The sequence below is a fragment of the Aotus nancymaae genome, unplaced genomic scaffold, assembly GCF_030222135.1.
Source record: "Aotus nancymaae isolate 86718 unplaced genomic scaffold, 86718_ANA_hifiasm-v0.15.2.pri h1tg000108l, whole genome shotgun sequence".
Taxonomy (NCBI): domain Eukaryota; kingdom Metazoa; phylum Chordata; class Mammalia; order Primates; family Aotidae; genus Aotus; species Aotus nancymaae.
In genome coordinates this window covers 3671582-3680210 of record NW_026988523.1, presented here as the reverse complement: position 1 = coordinate 3680210, position 8629 = coordinate 3671582, and the positions used below count along the sequence as shown (strand labels likewise).

Here is an 8629-nt window from a genome sequence, read left to right as displayed (position 1 = left end):
TGGCTCTTAGTTTGCCCGGAAGTCCGTGTGTTTGGCTGGGGGTGTGCACGGCGCTGGAGGCGTCCTTCAGATTGACTCAAGGAAATGATAAGGTTTAGGATTTTGACTTTGAAGAAACATTTAAAAGGGGTGGGGTATAATGAACGAGAAAGGAACAGGCATAACCAGGTCTCTCGCAGGCCAGTGCGTCTCCCAGATGTCTTTTGCTTGTGGGCTGTTTCCTTTGTGAATGATTCTAATATGTAACCTCTCTCCTAAGGGATTTTATTTCATTTATTATTATTATTATTTTTGAGATGGAGTTTCGCTCCTGTTGCCCAAGCTGGAGTGCAGTGGCGCTATCTCGGCTCACCACAGCTTCCGCCTCCCGGGTTCAGGTGATTCACCTGCCTCAGCCTCCCGAGTAGCTGGGATTACAGGCGCGCGCCACCACGCCCGCCTGTTTTGTATTTTAAGTGGAAACGGGGTTTCACCGGTTTAGCCAGGCTGGTCTCGCACTCCTGACCCCAGTTGATTCGTCCGCCTCGGCCTCCCAAAGTGCTGGGATTACTGGCGTTAGCCACCGCGCCCGGCCCAGATTTCATATATGTCTCCATATATTTTTCTTTAAATCTATTTTTCAGAGAAGACATTGTAAAATGTCGGCGCTGGGGGATGGGAAAGCATTTCTTAGTATCCTGCAGGAAGTCCTAATACAGTAGGAGTTCGGGTTCTGCCTTGAACACTAACCTCTCTGAGATCCTATTTCCTCATTTCAAGTAGGGTTGCAAAGATTAAAAGATGCAAGCGTTGTCAAAATGCACATAGATCAGGATGATTTAAAAGAGACCTAGTTATTCTATTTTTCATGGTTCTCTTTCACTATTTTTGCAATAAGAACAAAACACCTCATCTTGGCTTACATTTTAAAATAGTTTTGGCTTTAGTGTGTTGTTATTTTTAAACAGAAAGGAATAAATTGCAAAATGAAACACCACGTCAAGAAAAAAGTCGAAATGAGTACTTAAGATTTAGTAAGTGATCAAAAAGTGAAGGATGTTTGGAATTTCCTGTGTAAATCTGAGCTTTTAAACTTAAAGTGGTTTCTGAAATTTGGGGATGCTGCAGATGCTTCATTTTAAATGCGTACTCATTTTTCATAACTTTAAACAATTAAAATGCCATCCAAAAGGACTGGAGAAGACAGTTCCCTCCAGTTTCTGAACATAGACCAGATACATTCAAGGTACAGATTATCTAGCTCCAAAGTAGTAGATGGGGATCAGTGGCAATCTGGTAGTTAATTTAGTTTCCCATTTTCAGGCCAACTGCCATCTAATTCATCTAATAACAAACCACCTTGTGTGCCCCATGTTGAATTTTATGCATAAATGTTCTTTAGTTCGCTCTAGGGGAATTTCAAAAATTATCCGTAATCTTAATAGAGATGTAAATTAGGATACTTTAAAAGGTCTTGCATTGGCCCTTAATGAGAACCAAAGCAAGAGTGACATATAGTAAAAATATAATAAAATCCATCTGTATAAAGTTAAAATTTCCAGTTTGCTAGGTTCTGAATCTCCTGTTTGTTGTTTCTGTTGGCTCTCCCTCGTGGTGGCTGGTTTCTTCAAATGATGTGTAATATTTAAGTGGAATTTATCTTCAAAGTTCTTTGTTCTGCAGAAGTTTTCTCTTCCCTGGGTTGAGAAAGTATCTCTACAGATTGGTTTTTTTGGTCATAAGATTTCGGTTGTTTTAAACCAGATTTACGCTAATTTTTTTCAGCTTCTACTGTAAATTTGGATCTTGGGTCCCACCCCCATATATGACACAGGACTCAGGTGTCAGTTTTTTAAGTGCCTTTATATATATACAAATTATGCACAACTTTATTTCAACAATGTCTTCAAATATGGGTATGAATCCCAGTCCCTAGGATCTATATTTAGTTAGAATCCCTGTTTCTACATATCTTTAGCTTTCTTTTAAGTTCTATGATGTATTTTTTGATTATGTAAATAAAAACATAGTAATATTAATATTACTCACAGATAACAAGCGTCCTTACTGCTTTTCCAAAGCAACAGTCTTAAGTTTTTTTGTTTTAAAGACAGGGTCTCACCCGGTCATCTAGACTGGAGTGCAATGGCATAGTCTTGGCTCACTACAATCTCTGTCTTCAGGACTCAAGCGATCCTCCCACGTCTTAGCCTCCAGAGTAGCTAGGGCTATAGGCGCCACTACCATGCCTGGCTAATTTCTATATATTTTTTTGTAGAGATGAGGTTTTGCCATGTTACCCAGGCTGGTCTTGAACTCCTGAGCTCAAGCAGTTTGCCCAACTGGGCCTCCACGTGCTGACATTACAGGCATGAGCTACTGTGCCTGGAGTTTTTTTAATCTTCTGTAGTCACATGGTCTATGTTTTCTAGACCCTCAGCTTTATTTCACAATCTTGTATTCAAATTATGTGTAGGAATCCCAATCCCCAGGACCTATTTCTAGGTAGAGACCCCCCTTTCTACATCTTTGCTTTCTTTTTTTAAGCTCTATGATACATATTTTTTGTTTACATAAATAAGAACATGTTATACAGTATTTGGCATTTTTATGTGTTTATGGAAGGGGACCATCTATGACAATTTAGATGATAATATCTCCAGTTGATTCTCCATCAGAGCGACTAGAGTAAAAATGAAAACTAATCATGTCTGTAGCCTGGTCGAAACTGTAAAATGCCTTCCCAGCACACTTTGAATAAAATCCCTGTTCCTGCATGATCCTATATGATCTCACCCCTGTCTACCTCTCTTATGTGATCATTAGGCTGTCTTTCCCTTTAGTCTGCACTCCCTATAATCCAGCCAAATTGGCATTCGTTGGGGTTTTAGAATACACTAGACTCTTTTCTACTACCCCCTGCCCCGCTACCTAACCAGGGCGTTCCCAAATGCTGTCCTTTAATTATTATCTTTCCCTTGTCTGACTGTCTCTTCCTGCTTCTTTACATTTTGGCCAAAAATATTCACAAAGACATTCTTTGACCACCCTGTCTAAGTAGCACCTGCCCATTTCTATGTTCTTTATAACTTTTACAGCACTAATTAAAATTTCTCATCTCTTCTGTCTACAGACTGAACTCCCTGCTTTACCAGCATTTATCTTGGAATGTAAAGTGACCTATCTACTTTTCTTATATATACTGCCAGTTGCCTCTCTTCCTTTCCTGTCCCGCTCCTTTGCCTGACTCTTCATTCCTACCTGAGACTTGGGGATATAGGACTGCCTTTCTGACTTACCCAGGATCTGTAAGTAAAAATCTTTGAACTTATTTCTTATTGTGGTGATTGAATTTGTGCCTTTCATCTGAAGAACAAGGGGCTACCCCAGACCAAGTTTTGCCCCAGAGAAACAGATTGGACTCCCAGTGCCAGATCAGTGGTCCGAAAGGCATAGAGTGGATGTGGGTCAGACAAGAGCCACAGTAGTGTCTGCCAGTATAAACAAGATTCCCCTGTGAGGGACCCCCTGGTTGTGGGTCAGACAACTAGGCTGCCCATCAGGTAAAAGAAGTATCCCATGAAAGGCACTCTCTAAACACCCATATCTAGTTTCTCTTTATTTCTTGTAAGGTCAGGGTTACAAGCCACTATGGTACTACAACCCCAGTTTAGCTCTTGGCTCTCAAAACAATAGGTCTTGCACATCTGTCAGATTTATATTAAGTAATTAATAACATGATGCTATTATAAATAGTGTTATATTCAATTTCAATTTTTAATTAGTTTGTCGTTTATACCTGCTACAGTCTTAATTTTGGAATACTTCATAAAATTCATACTCTGAAACTTAATCCTCATGTGACAGTATTAATAGGTAGGGCCTTTAGAAGGTAATTAGATCATGACAGCCCTGCCCTCATGATGGGCATGGGATTAGTGCCCTTATAAAAGAAGCTTAAGGGAGTCTGCTTGCTCTTTTCATGTGAAAATGCAGCATCAAGATTCCATCTCTGAAGCACAGAGCAAGCCGTTACCAGACACCAAATCTGCCAACACCTTGGTCTTGAACTCCGCAACCACTAGAACTGAACAATAAATTTCTGTTGTTTGTAAATTATCTAGTCTAAGATATTTAGTTATAGTAGCCAAATGAACTAAGACAATATAGAAATAAAGTGGAATCATATTGTTGACCTTGTATCCTCTAACCATGATAAACACATTTATTAGTTGTGATACCATTTTTTGGTAGATTGCATTGGATTTTCTACATAGACAATCATGTCTTCAAATAAACAGTTTTACATCTTTTTTTCTAAACTAGTTGCTTTTTATTTCCTTTTTTGCCTTATTGCACTGGCTAGACTGACCAGTACAATGTTGAATAGAAGAAGCGAGATCATATACCCTGACTTGATTCTGATCACAAGGGAAAAACATGAAGTCTTTCACCATTAAGCTTAACGTTAACTTCAGATTTTTTATTAATGCCCTTTATCAGCTTATGAAATTCCTTTCTGTTTCTTGTTTTCTGAGAACCTTTCTCAGAATGGATAATAGATTCTGATGCATGCTTTCTTTGAGTCTATTGAGATGATCATATGATTTATCTCTTTCAGATTGTTAATATAGTCAGTTGCATTGAGTGATTGGCCACTGTTACACCAATCTTGTATTTCTGGGATAAACTCCACTTAGACATGATATATTATCCTTTTTATATGTTGTTGGGTTTAATTGTTAATATTTTAGTTAGAAATTTTACATATGTTCATGAGGGATATCTGTTTGTAGTTCTGTTTTTTGTAATGTCTTTGTCTGGTTTGGGATCAGGGTAATACTCTGATGCTATGAGTTGAGAAATAGTCTCTCAAATTTTTTGGCAGACTATACCATTGATATAGAATTTACTAGATAAGTCATTTGGAGTTTTCCTTTGTGGGAAAGTTTTTAACTCAAATTTAATAACTTTAATAGTACAGGACTATTCACATAATCTTCTTGAGTGACTTTGGTGTTTTTTCTCTTATTTGTCCATTTTATCCAAGCTTTTCAGCGTATTGGGATAAAGTTGTTCATAATACTCTGTTATTGTGCAGTAAAGAGTTAGTGGGCTTGGGATGCTCAAACCCTGCACTTGCCAAGGAAAAGACTAGCTCTTGACTGGCTCCTAGGAGAAAAGATCCAAACTTTTAGAATATCCCACCTGATAAGATCATTTTTATATACCTGGGGCTTTTGGCCTTACCAGATAGTTCATGCTAACAACGTGATTTACAGTAAATGGCTGTTTTTGTGTGTTTTCCTGAGCCATGCTGTATCAGTTTGATGTCTGGAGGGGCTGGAGATTGGGTAGCTAAAGTCAGTTATATGAGTGATCTCTACCTATGTGATTGATTCCCCAATAAGAACCCCACATATCAAAATGAGCTTCCTTGTTAGCAATTAATACTTAGTATGCATTGTCACACATAATTGCTGGGAGAATTAAGTGTTGTCCATACAAATATGCTAGAAGAGGACAACTGTAAGCCCACACCTGATTTCTCCTGGACTCTTCCCTCTGTGTCTTTTGCCTTTGATGATTTTCATCTGAATCCTTTCATTGTAATAATCTCTAACTGTGAGTATGACTGCTTTTCTCAGTTCTATGAGTCTGGCAAATCATCAAACCTGAGGGTGGCGTGGAGACCTCTCATATACTTATTATTCTTTTAGTATCTCTAGACTTTTAGTGATTTAGCTTCTCTAATTACTGATACTGGTTAATTGTGTGTTCTCTCTTTAAAATTTTTTTTTGTCACTGTCATTAGAGGTTTATCAGTGACAAGCTTTTGGTTTTGTTGAACTTTTCCATTGTTTATTGGTTTTATATTTTGTTGATTTCTGCTGTAATCTTTACTGTTGTATTTCTTCTGCTTTCTTTGGATTTCATTTGCTCTTCTTTTCCTAGTTTCTTAAGGTGGAAACTGAAGTCATTAATTTAAAGCTTTTCTTTTTTTCTAAATAAGTGCTTAATGCAATAAAATTTTCACTAAGTATTACTGTAACAGCATCCCATGAATTTGGTATGCTATGTTTTAATTTTCATTAAATTTAAAATTTCTTTTTATTTCCTCTTGATTTTTTGAGTCATGGATTATTTAAGATTTTATTATTTAGTCTCCAAATATTTTGGAGATTTTCTACAGACCTTCCTATTATTGATTCCTATTTTTAGATCCCTGTCATAAAAATTTAATTTGATAATTTGAATCATTTTAAATTTATTAAGACTTTTTAAATGGCTCATAATATAGTTACCCTTTAAAAATGTTCTGCGTTCAAATGAAGTGAAAATGTGTTCTGCTGTTGTTAACTGGATCATTCTATTAGTGACAAGTTGGTCAATTTTGGTTGATTAGGTTTTTTAAGTCTTCTGTATCCGTACTCATTTTTTGACTCCTTGTACTATTGTTTATTGAAAGATGAGAGATACCCTATAACTTTAGTTTTGTGCATTACTTCTTACAGTTACCTCTGAAACTCAGTTATAATAATAATAGGTGAATGAATGTATTTGTATGTCTTCTTGATTCTTTGACTCATTTATCATAATGAAATGATTTTTCCTCCCCCCCAATTTTGATCTGAAATCTACTTTGTCTGATATTAATATAGCCACTGTAACTTTCTTTTGCTAAATTGGTGTTTCTTTTACCTCTTGCCTTTTTCTAATGACTGTCTATTTCCTTTGTAAACTTATTAGCTGTACTCTGTTATTTTAGTGATTGCTCTGGGGTTTTGGTATGTGTTTTTAACTTATCATAATCTATCTTCAGGTAATATTATACCACATGTACCATAAGAACCTTATAAATGTATACCTCCACTTTTTCTCTCCTAGCTTTATGCTATTGTTTCATACCTTTTACTTATACATATATCTTAAAATCCACACTGCAATGTTATTATTTTTGCTAAAATATTAAGTTAACTTTTAAGCAGATTTAAATAAAAATATATGTTTACACATGAAGATAAAATTTTCTGCAGTCTTCATTTCTTTGTGTAGATTCATATTTCCATCAGGCATCATTTTCCTTCTACCTGGCAGCCTTTTTTTATTGTTGTTGTTGTTGTTGTTTAGCATTTTTTACAGCGTGGGTCTGCTGTTGATTAATTCTTTCAGCTTTTGTCTATAGGAGAAGTCTTTATTTTGCCCTGGTTTTTGAAAGACATTCCATTAGATATAAAATTCTGGTTTGACATTTTTTCATTACTTCATACTCTTCCACTCTTCTAGTTTGCATTATTTCTTATGAGAAATTTGTATCATCCTCATCTTTGCTCCTTCATACATAATGAATGTTTTTCTTTGTCTTTTAAGATTTTTACTTTATCACTGTTTTTGATCAATTTGAATATGATGTACCATGGTGTAGTGTGTAGCTTGCTTGATTTCTTCCTTTTTTCTTTCTTTCCTTCCATTTTTCTTTCTTTCCTTCTTTCTTTTTCTTTCTCCCTCGATCTCACTCTTCCTCTCTTTCTTTTCTTTTCTTCCCTCCCCTCCCCTCCTCTCCCCTTCTCTTCCTTCCCTTCATTGCCTTATGTGCTTGGGGTTCTTTGAGATACTTGAATGTCCAGGTTTATAGTTTTCATCAAATTTGAAATTTTTCTGAGCATTATTTCTTTAAATATATTATTCTCCATTTTTCCTTCTTTTTTTCTCTTCTTTTGGGTCTTCTATTACATGTTAGCTACTTTAAGTTTTTCTGTAGCTCACTGATGTTCATTTCATTTTTAACATCTTTTTCTCTCTCTTTGCTTCATTTTGTATTGTTTCTATTGCTAAATCTTTAACTTCACTAATGTTTTAAATATTTTTTTCTCTATTGTCTAATCTTTTATTAATAGCATCTAATATATTTTTTATTACAGACATTGTAGTTTTCATCTCAAGATGTTCAATTTAGATATTTTTTATATCTTTGATCATTTAAAGTATTTTGTAACTTTTTAACATATGGAATACAAGAATGACAAATATTAATATGCATGTCTGCTGATTCTAATAACTGTGTTAGTTCTAGGTACATTTCAATTGATTGATCTTTTTACTCATTATTTATATTTTCCTACTTCTTTGCATGACTGGTAATCTTTTGTTTGATTCAAGACATTGTCAGTTTTACCTTGTTGGGTGCTATTTTTGTTTTTCCTATAAATATTTTTGAGCTTTGTTCTGAGATACAGTTAAGTTACTTGAAAATAGTCTTGGCCAGGTGCAGTGGCTCACACCTGTAATCCCAGCACTTTGGGAGGACGAGATGGGCAGATCATGAGGTCAAAAGATTGAGACCATCCTGGCCAGCATGGTGAAACCCCGTCTCTACTAAAAATACAAAAAGTAGCCAGGTGTGGTGGCACGTGCCGGTGGTCACAGCTACTCAGGAGGCTGAGGCGGAAGAATCACTTGAACCCAAGAGTCGGAGGTTGCAGTGAGCCAAGATTGTGCCACTGCACTCCAGCCTGGCAACAGAGCAAGACTCCGTCTCAAGAAAAAAAAATAGTCTTATTTTTGCCTGTGAGATGAGTTTCCTGAATACAGCACACCGATGGGTCTTGACTTTTTATCCAGTTAGCCAGTCTGTGTTTTTTGATTGGGG

The 8629-nt window shown here is 36.2% G+C and overlaps 1 long non-coding RNA gene across 6 annotated transcripts in view; it reads left to right on the top strand.

Moving 5' to 3' along the window:
• The first annotated feature begins 6 nt into the window (after positions 1-6).
• Positions 7-8629, top strand: part of LOC105711706 (uncharacterized) — a 285757-nt gene continuing 277134 nt past the window's right edge. For 5 of the 6 annotated variants that reach the window (XR_010340352.1, XR_010340355.1, XR_010340353.1 and 2 more), the window contains exon 1: positions 7-92. This is a non-coding gene — a long non-coding RNA (uncharacterized LOC105711706). Of the gene's footprint in view, positions 93-947; positions 1014-3112; positions 3288-8629 lie in introns of all 6 variants that reach the window. The other variant, XR_001106126.2, reaches the window with a different exon arrangement.